A 12,251-nucleotide genomic window follows, 5' to 3' on the forward strand; every position below is an offset into this window, starting at 1 on the left:
TTGGGGGGGCACTGCATTCAGAGTTTATGGCACATGTTATGAATGTCCTAGACATTCAAATCATCATTCTTTAAGGATAAATTTAAGTATAAATTTTAATAGCAGTCAAAGGTCATTTGGATTCAAGTATGGTGAGTAAGGCAGTCACTAGATTTAGTTAATAAACTTACAGTAAAAAAAAGAAGTGTGGTACAACTGCAAAACAACATGATTGCTCTACAATCTCTGAAGGAAAAAATGCCTAGTCCCCAAAGAAACTTGAATGTTTTAAAAACTAGGGCATCCTTTAAACAACTGCATTGCCTTCCTACAGACTACTGTAAATTAATTCTGATGAACACATTTTAGCCTGTTAAAAACCAACTTAATGACTTATAGTAGCATTCTCTACAGTTATTTTACAACATGGAACTACAAGATTTTTAAAGCTCTATTTCTAAATACATTAGATCAGCATTTAAAGTGGGTCATGAAACTAATTTAGTGGTTGGAACCAATGTTAAAAATACAGAAGAGGAACTTCCCTGGTGGTCCAGGGGTTAAGACTCTAGGCTCCCAATGCAGGAGGCTCGGTTTCGATTCTTGGCCAGGGACCTCGATCCCACATGCCACAACTAAAGATCCTGCATGCCACAATTAGGCCAAATAAAAGAAATAGAAGAACAGCAGCAGTGTCTCAAATGCAGTTGGTGTAGATATGATTTTATCAAACTGTTTCTGCTATGTATTTTTAGACAAGCATTCATTATTCAGCAAAAATGTATTCACCAAACACAATACACCTGTCAGCCATCTGGACCGCCAGCTAGTCCTCTCTCACCTAGATAATCTCTAAGGTTCTTTCAACCTTAACATTCTCTGGAATATTGAAGTGCAAGTTTAATCACCTTTTCTAAATTTTTTGAGATAATTTTTAGTGATTACTGTGTGCTTATCTCTGCGAGTTATGTCAGTATCTCACTTAGTCTTTGTTCCAATTAAAATTGCTGCATAACAAACCATTCTAAAACACAGTGGCTTAAAACCACAACAATCACTTACTCAACTGACCAGTTTTGAGCTCAGTCAGCAATCAGCAGAGAACGTCCATGTCTGTTCCTTGGTGTGTCAGTTGGAGTAGCTTCCCTGGGATTGGGGAATCCACCTTCAGGATGTGTCACTTCATGGCTGGCAAGCTGGTGCTGGCGGCCAGTTGGGAGCTCAGTCATGGCCAAGGGCAACAAGACACCATTCATTTAATGAGTATCCAGGACTTCTTCTCGCCATGGTGGATGGGTTCCTAGAACAAGCATCCCAAGAGATAGTAAGTGGAGTTGCTATTTTCTTAAGGCTCCAGAACCTGACATTGGTGAAGTGACTGTAAAGCCTAGATTAAACAGGAGGAGGGGCTTCCCTGATAGCTCAGTTGGTAAAGAATCCGCCAGCAATGCAGGAGACGCCGGTTCAATTCCTTGGTTGGAAAGATCTGCTGGAGGAGGGATAGGCTACCCACTCCAGTATTCTTGGGCTTCTCTTGTGGCTCAGCTGGTAAAGAATTCACCTGCAATGCAGACCTGGGTTCAATCCCTGGGTTGGGAAGATCTCCTGGAAAAGGTAAAGGCTATCCACTGCAGTATTCTGGCCTGGAGAATTCACGGACTGTATAGTCCATGGGGTGGCAAAGAGTCAGACACAACTGAGCAACTTTCACTTACTTAAATAGGAAGAAATATTGACTTTAATCCTTCATGAGAGAAATGTGTAAAAATTGGTGGGGGGGGGGGGGATCATGTTTCAAACTGCCACATCTTCAAAGAACCACATAAGGTATATTTTCTAGTAATACATCCCAATATTATAGATAATGCAACAGACACAAAGAGTGATTGAGTAATTTTCCCCAAAGTCACAGTTTTTACAGGTCACCTAAGACCTGAGCCCAGGCCTTTCAGTCTCTAAAGCCAGGATCCAGGTACTCCGCTGTTCTGTCTCTTCCTGTGATTAGTGCATAAAAAACACTACATCCTTCATAATTTATAGCCAGAACTTGTTGCTTGAGGGTAAAAGGCCCAGGAGTTCCATGAATTGAGAAAAACATGGGCAGGGATTTGATCTAATAGTGAGTAGGTGAAAGGTGAAGGAACTCAGTGATCTCTGGAAGAAATACGGGAAGATAAGCAGGCACAGCATCAATACGATGCTTGAATTGAAGCAAAATAATAATAATACATGAAAAAGTCACACTTAACTTTATAACCTTTTTGAAAAAATTATTCCAAATAGAGATACACATGTCCCTTAAGCATGCATTGAAATTCTTTGAGCCTTTAAGAGGAAAAGTGCTCTAAGTGAAAAGTAATTTTATTATAAGCCAAAACAACCTATCAGCATATAGCAGGAGTAAGTGTGTTTTTCTCTTGTTTCCAGAACTGAATACTAAACAGGGTATAGTATGTTTTTTTTCTGTGATGTGAGATATAAGTGGTACTTAGATATTCAACATGAAACTCAATTCCAACCTTTGAGAATAACCCTTGCTCTCTAACAAAAATACAAAAATATTTAAAATTCAGCAGAATGCAAGACACATTACTGGCCCGTTGACAGAATAAATTCCTTCCTAGAAGGAAAACACAGGAGTCATTCAAATTCATAGAAATAATTTAAATGTGTTTTCAAGTGTTCAGGGTATAGTGGCAGTTTGGTTTTCAATGACATTCTTTAACTTCTAAAGGTGTGCTTTCTGGTTTTGTTTTGTTTTTAAACTTTTTAACCTTAAGATACAATGTAAAGACTTTTAATTTTTCAGTCAGTAATAAAAATCTTGGCCTCTGTGATGTTCAATATACTAACATGTAGAGCAGAGGACAATGTATTTGATCACCAGATTTTCACACTTCATCTGCACTGCTGGGACCATGGTTGTTGCATTCCTTCTTGCAACCTCAATATTTAATATTGCATTTATTTTAAGCAGACATTTAAGATATAATTGTTAACTGAATAAGATATTCCATTTGTTTTAAGAAACAATATTTACTTATAGTCTATGTCCACTTAATTGATTTAAATCAAATTCATTAATATTTAAAAATACATTTTACCTTGCCTCCCTTAGTTGTTATAGAGCACCAGGCACATTAGAGACCATCTCTCCTAAACTTTGTTACAAATGAAGAAATTGAGCCTAGGATCACAGAATCTATCAAATTTGGCCAAAGTGTGTAAATGCTGCAGACACTTAAACCAGGTAGAGCCCCATCCAAGTGAACAAGGACTTTTCTATTTTCATTATCAACATGAAAGGGAAACATGGCTACCACTTAGCAAGCCAAACATGAGCCAGTGTTCTCCCAGGTGGGATGTGGCCTGGAAAAGAGGAGAATTTATCATATAAACGAATTCAAGCATTTGTGATTTCTTTTCTTTTTTTATTTTTTTTTAGCACCATTGGCCTTAACATTATTCTCATTATCTTTACATCCCCCCTTTTTTTAGTACAACATTCAAGTATGGAGATAGCATATTCAAAAGCAGAGACATTACTTTGCCAACAAAGGTTTGTCTAGTCAAGGCTATGGTTTTTCCAGTGGTCATGTATGGATGTGAGAGTTGGACTGTGAAGAAGGCTGAGCACCAAAGAATTGATGCTTTTGAACTGTGGTGTTGGAGAAGACTCTTGAGAGTGCCTTGGACTGCAAGGAGATCCAACCAGTCCATTCTGAAGGAGATCAGCCCTGGGATTTCTTTGGAAGGAATGATGCTAAAGCTGAAACTCCAGTACTTTGGCCACCTCATGCGAAGAGCTGACTCATTGGAAAAGACTCTGATGCTGGGGGGGATTGGGGGCAGGAGGAGAAGAGGACGACAGAGGATGAGATGGCTGGATGGCATCACTGACTCGATGGCCGTGAGTCTGAGTGAACTCTGGGAGTTGGTGATGGACAGGGAAGCCTGGCGTGCTTCGATTCATGGGGTCGCAAAGAGTCGGACACGACTGAGCGACTGATCTGATCTGACCAAGTATGGAAGAGATCAGGTATCTGTTGTGTTTATTACCATCGTGGCTGGTATCTGGTAGCGTAATAGGGAAAAAACAAATATAAAGTTGCATTGTTACAACATCTCTGCCCCTCAGTCTCACTTGTTTCAGATACAGTAAGTCCTCTATATACAAACAAGTTCTGTTCTGAGAGCACGTTTATAAGTTCATTTTGTTTGTAAGTCCAACAGAGTTAGCATAGGTATCCAACTAACCCAATTGGCTATATACTGCTGCTTTCACGTTTGCCTCCAGACATACAGTGCTTCAAATAAAGATACTGTAATACTGTACTCTATACAGTTGTTGTTGCTGAGTCACTCTGTCATGTCTGCCTTTTTTGCAACCCTATGGACTGAAGCCCACCAGGCTCCTCTGTCCATGGGACTTTCCAGGCAAGAACACTGGGGTGAGTCGCCATTTCCTTCTCCAGGGGAATCCTGACTCGAGGATGGAACCCACATCTCCTGCATGCAGGCAGATTCTTTACTGCTGAGCCACCAGGGAAGCCCCACTCTATAAAGTACTATAAGGTGTACAAAAGCACAACCACCTGTAAAGGATATATGCATGTGACAATGTACACCAGACATGTGAACTAACTTATGTGATTAGACACGTGAACACACATTCACATCTTTCAAAGTTTGCAGCTTGAAGGTTCGTACATAGGAGACTTACTGTACTGGTTACATCTGTGGAGTATGGCTTCCCAAATCTGCTCAGGAAGTACAATGCCTAGGGAACCATGAAGACAGTTTCATTTACTTTAAAATCAGTAGAAGAAAAGAAACACAATCCAGATTGGATTATATTCATCTTTATACCAAGAGAGTCACAAAATACAATCATTAATGTTTTTGTAGAGAAAAGGCTCATGAAGGCAAAACTTCCTGGGGTCCATGAAAATTCTGATGTGGTCCTGGGCTCTCCCGGGTTGCTTTAAGAACTGGTGATGCTATAGAAGTGCACCGACTTCACTGAAAATCTATAGGCAGGAACCTGGGGCTCAAAGGGTGTCCCAGCAGTTGGAAGAAGTGAGCTGACATCTGGCTCCCGTCTGAGAAATATCCTGGGTTACCTAACGGTGGAGAAGTTAAAGCCAGTGGTGGAAACCGTGGAAACTTTTACTCAGTTTTGCCATTTTGATGATTCTATGGGACCGACAAGTCTACATCTTGGAATGAAGACAATTACGAATGACCATCTAACATTTTATTAAAAGAGCATCCAGTCATGCTTGAGGTTTGTTTCAGGGGCCTGAGGGAACCTCCCACCCAGGCACCATCAAATAAACTTTAAAGCGGTTATGGGAAGGGAAACAAAGCAAAGGAAACCTCAGCAATTTGTGCAGTATCATTCATTTCAGCAAAAATATTCTGATGTGGTTAATAACTTTAGAAATGGTTTCACAAATTCAGATTTCCTGCCACTTGAATATTCATTATTTCACACCACGGAATAATCATTCTTCATGAAAATAAACAGATAAAATGAGCACAGAATGTAACTCATGATTTTACATGTGAGTCATTAAGTAGGGGGAAAGAGTCCTCGAAGAGTCTTTATAAAGAGGAAGGTGCCAGTCAATGATGACATGAAATCCAGGCAGCAAAAGGAGTGGCCTGGGTGGAACTGAACAAATTTCCATTTCATGTTGTAAATTGCTAATCACATTAATCAGTCCATTCTTGATACATACAAGACATGCGTTTTATTGTGATCATTTATACAAAAACGGTCATGGAAAATACGGAATATTTTTAAAATTTAGAGAACTTAATATTGGCAAGAGGAGCAGGGGGCAACAGAGGATGAGATGTTAGATGGCATTACCAACTCAATGGATTCATGAGTTTGAGCAAGCTTCCAGAGACAGTGAAGGACAGGAAGCCTGGCATACTACAGTTCATGAGGTCGAAAACAGTCGGACATGGCTTAGTGACAAAACAATACTGAATCTGTTTTAATATTGGGGAGTTGAGCAGAACTGTTTAGCACTCAAAATGAATGTCCCAAATATACTATTTTTTGAAATATCTTCACTGTGTCAATCTTCAATTTCTAGATGATTTTATTTGTGTGAAATATTTGTGAAAAGATTTTTTAAAAGGCTGGGAGACCCAGGTTCAGTCACTGGGTCAGGAAGATCCACTGGAGAAGAGAATGGCTCCTTACACAAGTATTCTTGCTTAGAGAATTTCACAGGCAGAGGAGCTTTCTGGGCTACAGTCCATGGGGTCAGAAAGAGTCAGACATGACTGATCAACTAACACCCACACCCACCCACACACACACACATAATAATAGAAAATGACTAAAATCCATTTATATATTTAAATCTATTCTCCAATTATAAGAATAAATTCTATTTTCCTAATAATATAAAGACATGATTTGCTCATGATTAAGGAAATTAACTAATGATGGATTTTCCTCACCAATGCTTGACCACGGAGAGGTGGGTGTGAGTGTACAAGTTGAAATGAATATTCAAACAACTGCTTTTACAATATGGAAAGTCGCAACTTAGAAGTTATAAGGCAGGCATTCCTTTATGGTTCATTTCTTTAATTACTGTCTATCATGATCATTTCTCAGATACAAAGGAATTTTAAAATATTTGCAGACGGAAACACTGCTGGATAAGCCTTTTGTAAGGATCTTCTTGAGTAAAAATAACCAACTGCTGTAGGCTGCAGTCCATGGGGTCGCTAAGAGTCAGACACAACTGAGCGACTTCACTTTGCCTTTTCACTTTCATGCATTGGAGAACGAAATGGCAACCCACTACAGTGTTCTTGCCTGGAGAATCCCAGGGATGGCAGAGCCTGGTGGGCTGCTGTCTATGGGGTTGCACAGAGTCGGACATGACTGAAGCGACTTAGCAGCAGCAGCAGCAGCCCTTCACAGAACTGATACTCTAAGTCTATTCCATCTTATTTGACAGTATTCCATTCAAACTTAGTTTACATCATTCTACATATTTGTCACCTAACAGGTGCTTCAGTTCAGTTCAGTCACTCAGTTGTGTCTGACTCTTTGCGACCCCATGAATCGCAGCACGCCAGGCCTCCCTGTCCATCACCTACTCCCAGAGTCCACCAAAACCCATGTCCATTGAGTTAGTGATGCCATCCTACCATCTCATCCTCTGTTGTCCCCTTCTCCTCCTGCCCCCAATCTTTCCCAGCATCAGGGTATTTTCAAATGAGTCAGCTCTTCAAGGTCAGGTGGCCAAAGTATTGGAGTTTCAGCTTCAGCATCAGTCCTTCCAACGAACACCCAGGACTGATCTCCTTTAGGATGGACTGGTTGGATCTCTTTGCAGTCCAAGGGACTCTCAAGAGTCTTCTCCAACACCACAGTTCAAAAGCATCAATTCTTCGGTGCTCAGCTTTCTTTATAATCCAACTCTCACATCCATACATGACCACTGGAAAAACCATAGCCTTGACGAGACAGACCTTTGTTGGCAAAGTAATGTCTCTGCTTTTTAATATACTGTCTAGGTTGGTCATAACTTTCCTTCCAAGGAGTAAGCGTCTTTTAATTTCATGGCTGCAGTCACCATCTGCAGTGATTTTGGAGCCCAGAAAAATAAAGTCAGCCACTTGTTCCACTGTTTCCCATTTATTTGCCATGAAGTGATGGGACCAGATGCCATGATTTTAGTTTTCTGAATGTTGAACTGTAAGCCAACATTTTCACTCTCCTCTTTCACCTTCATCAAGAGGCTCTTTAGTTTTATTCACTTTCTGCCAAAAGGGTGGTGTCATTTGCATATCTGAGGTTATTGATATTTCTCCCAGCAATCCTGATTCCAGCTTGTGCTTCCTCCAGCTCACCGTTTCTCATGATGTACTCTGCATATAAGTTAAATAAGCAGTGTGACAATATACAGCCTTGAAGTACTCCTTTTCCTATTTGGAACCAGTCTGTTGTTCCATGTCCAGTTCTGACTGTTGCTTCCCGACCTGCATACAGATTTCTCAAGAGGCAGGTCAGGTGGTCTGGTATTCCCATCTCTTTCAGAATTTTCCACAGTTTATTGTAATCCACACAATCAAAGACTTTGGCATAGTCAATAAAGCAGAAATAGATGTTTTTCTGGAACTCACTTGCTTTTTCAATGATCCAGAGGATGTTGGCAATTTGATCTCTGGTTCCTCTGCCTTTTCTGAAACCAGCTTGAACATCTGGAAGTTCACATGAACCGTGAACTTGCTGAACTCCAAGCTTGCTGAAGCCTGGCTTAGAGAATTTTAAGCATTACTTTGCAAGTGTGTGAAATGAGTGCAATTGTGCGGTACTTGAGCATTCTTTGGCATTGCCTTTCTTTGGGATTGGAATGAAAACTGACCTTTTCCAGTCCTGTGGCCACTGCTGAGTTTTCCAAATTTACTGGCATACTGAGTGCAGCCCTGTCACAGCATCACCTTTCAGGATTTGAAATAGCTCAACTGGAATTCCATCATCTCCACTAGCTTTATTCATAGTGATGCTTAAGGCCCACTTGACTTCACATTCCAGGATGTCTGGCTCTAGGTAACTGATCACACCATTGTGATTATCTGGGTCATGAAGACCTTTTTTGTACAGTTATTCTGTGTATTCTTGCCAACTCTTCTTAATATCTCCTGATTCTGTTAGGTCCCTACCATTTCCGTCCTTTATTGAGGTCATCTTTGCATGAAATGTTCCCTTGGTATATCTAATTTTCTTAAAGAGATCTTTAGTCTTTCCCATTCTGTTGTTTTCCTCTATTTCTTTGCACTGATTGCTGAGGAAGGCTTTCTTATCTCTCCTTGCTATTCTTTGGAACTCTATATTCAAATGGGTATATCTTTCCTTTTCTCCTTTGCTTTTTGCTTCCCTTCTTTTCACAGCTATTTGTAAGGCCTCCTCAGACAGCCATTTTGCTTTTTTGCATTTCTTTTCCATGGGAATGGTCTTGATCCCTGTCTCCTGTCCAATGTCATGAACCTCCATCCATAGTTCATCAGGCACTCTGTCTATCAGATCTAGCCCATTAAATCTATTTCTCACTTCCACTGTATAGTCATAAGGGATTTGATTTAGTTCATATCTGAATGGTCTAGTGGTTTTCTCCACTTTCTTCAATTTCAGTCTGAATATGGCAATAAGGAGTTCATGATCTGAGCCACAGTCAGCTCCTGGTCTTGTTTTTGCTGACTGTATAGAGCTTCTCCATCTTTGGTTGCAAAGAATATAATCAATATGATTTCAGTGTCAACCATCTGGTGATGTCCGTGTGTACAGTCTTCTCTTGTGTTGTTGGAAGAGAGTGCTTGCTATGACCATTGCGTTCTCTTGGCAGAACTCTATTAGCCTTTGCCCTGCTTCATTCCATACTCCAAGGCCAAATTTGCCTGTTACTCCAGGTGTTTCTTGACTTCCTACTTTTGCATTCCAGTCCCCTATAATGAAAAGGACATCTTTTTTGGGTGTTAGTTCTAGAAGGTCTTGTAGGTCTTCATAGAACAGTTCAACTTCAGCTTCTTCAGCATTACTGGTTGGGGTGTAGACTTGATTACCGTGATATTGAATGCTTTGCCTTGGAAACGAACAGAGATCATTCTGTCGTTTTTGAGATTGCATCCAAGTACTGCATTTTGGACTTTTTTGTTGACTATAGGGCTACTCCATGTCTTCTAAGGGATTCTTGCCCACAGTAGTAGATACAATGGTCATCTGAGTTAAATTCACCCATTCCAGTCCATCTTAGTTCACTGATTCCTAGAATGTCAATGTTCACTCTTGCCATCTCCTGTTTGACTACTTCCATTTTGCCTTGATTCATGGACCTAACATTCCAGGTTCCTATGCAATATTGCTCTTTACAGCATCAAACTCTGCTTCTATCACCAGTCCCATCCACAACTGGGTGTTGTTTTGCTTTGGCTCCACCTCTTCATTTTTTCTGGAGTTATTTCTCCACTGATCTCCAGTAGCACACTGGGCACCTACCAACCTGGGGAGTTCCTCTTTCAGTGTCCTATCTTTTCGCCTTTCATACTGTTCATGGGGTTCTCAAGGCATAGGTGCTAGACACTGAGTTTAGCAATGAATGGGCCACAAATATGAAGAATCCATATTTTCTACCTTTAAGGAAATCTTTCATTCATCCAACAAACAAAACATTTCATGCAAAGATGGGCACAATAAAGGACAGAAATGGTATGTGTAATGGTAAAAGCAGAAGATATTAAAAAGATGTGGCAAGAATACACAGACTGTACAAAAAAAGACCTTCATGACCCAGATAACCACAATGGTGTGATCATTCACCTAGAGCCAAACATCATTGAATGTGAAGTCAAATGGGCCTTAGGAAGCATCCCTATGAACAAAGCAAATGGAGGTGATGGAATTCCAGTTAAGCTATTTCAAATCCTGAAAGTTGATGCTGTGAAAGTGCTGCACTCAATATGCCAGCAAATTTGGAAAACTCAGCAGTGGCCACAGGACTGGAAAAGGTTAGTTTTCACTCCAATCCCAAAGAAAGGCAATGCCAAAGAATGTTCAAACTACCACACAATTGCACTCATCTCACACGTTAGCATTAGCTCAAAATGCTCCAAGCCAGGCTTCAACAGTACATGAACCATGAACTTCCAGATGTCCAACATTATCAAAAAAGCAAGAGAGTTCCAGAAAAAAAATCTGCTTCTGCTTTATTGACTACACCAAAGCCACTGACTGTGTGGATCACAACAAACTGTGGAAAATTCTTCAAGAGATGGAAATAACAGACCACTAGACCTGCCTCCTGAGAAATCTGTATGCAGGTCAAGAAGAAACTGGACATGGAACAAAAAACTGGCTCCAAATTGGGAAAGGAGTACATCAAGGCTGTATATTGTAACCTGCTTATTTAACTTATATGCAGATTACATCATGAGAAACGCTGGGTTGCACAAGCTGGAATCAAGACTGCCAGGAGAAATATCAATAACCTCAGATATGCAGATGATACCACCTTAACAGCAGAAAGCAAAGACGAAATAAAGAGTGTCTTGATGAAAGTGAAAAAGGAGAGTGAAAAGCTTGGCTTAAAACTCAACATTTGGAAAACTAAGATCATGGCAGCTGGTCCCATCACTTCATGGCAAATAGATGAGGAAACAAGGGAACCAGTGAGAGACTTTATTTTTGGGGGGGCTCCAAAATCACCACAGATGGTGACTGCAGTCATGAAATTAAAAGACGCTTGCCCCTTGGAAGAAAAACTATGACCAACCTAGAGAGCCTATTAAAAAGCAAAGACATTACTTTGGCAACAAAGGTTCATCTAGTCAAAGCTACGGTGTTTCCAGTAGTCGTGTATGAATGTGAAAGTTGAACTATAAAGAAAGCTGAGTGCTGAAGAATTGATACTTTTGAACTGTCATGTTGGAGAAGACTCTTGAGAGTCCCTTGGACTGCAAGGAGATCCAACCAGTCCATCCTAAAGAAATCAGTCCTGAGTGTTCATTGCAAAGACTGATGCTGAAGCTGAAGCTCCAATACTTTGGTCACCTGATACAAAGAACTGACTCACTGGAAAAGACCCTTATGCTAGGAAAGATTGAAGGTGGGAGGAGACGGGGATGAAAGAGGACGAGATGGTTGGATGGCATCACTGACATAACGGACATGAGTTTGAGTAAACTCCAGGAGTTGGTGATGGACAGGGAAGCCTGGTGTGCTGCAGTCCATGAGGTCGCAAAGAGTCAGACATGACTGAGCGAATGAACTGAACTATTCTGGGCTGGATCTCCTGTGGGAGTCGGAGACAAGAGTTAGAAGAATGTCAGCCCAAGTATTGCCCATGTGGAGGTTGCACAATCTAGTGTGAAAGCAAATACTGGAAAAGAAATTTAAGCATAACTGTTGCACAGAAGCACAAGATGTTATAAGAGCATATGATAGGGGCACCTAAGGTGTCTAGAACATGAGGTAAGGCTCTTATGTTGACAGCAGACACTAAATTAATATCTATAATAAATCCAGAGGATTATAAGTGGTAAAAGAAACACTTTAAAGAACAAGGAACAAGAGTGACCACTTGTAATTGGCACATGACTAAAGATGGTAGAAATCTGAAAGCATTCCTAGAGTCAACATCATTTGAATTGAGCAAAGAAAGGCATTTTATTAGGGCATGGTTTAAGATAAACTGACAACTCCTGAAGCAAACTGCAAAACATAGCGATGTGAAGAAAGT

The 12,251-nt window shown here is 40.5% G+C and overlaps 1 long non-coding RNA gene across 1 annotated transcript in view; it reads right to left on the minus strand.

Annotated features, from left to right (window-relative positions):
- The window catches only part of LOC113881018, a 237,368-nt gene that overhangs the window by 211,887 nt on the left and 13,230 nt on the right, over positions 1-12,251 (minus strand). Inside the window, exon 2 of the long non-coding RNA XR_003507908.1 lies at positions 1,051-1,279. This is a non-coding gene — a long non-coding RNA (uncharacterized LOC113881018). The remainder of the gene's footprint in view (positions 1-1,050; positions 1,280-12,251) is intronic.

The sequence above is a fragment of the Bos indicus x Bos taurus genome, chromosome 22 (genome assembly GCF_003369695.1).
Source record: "Bos indicus x Bos taurus breed Angus x Brahman F1 hybrid chromosome 22, Bos_hybrid_MaternalHap_v2.0, whole genome shotgun sequence".
NCBI lineage: Eukaryota > Metazoa > Chordata > Mammalia > Artiodactyla > Bovidae > Bos > Bos indicus x Bos taurus.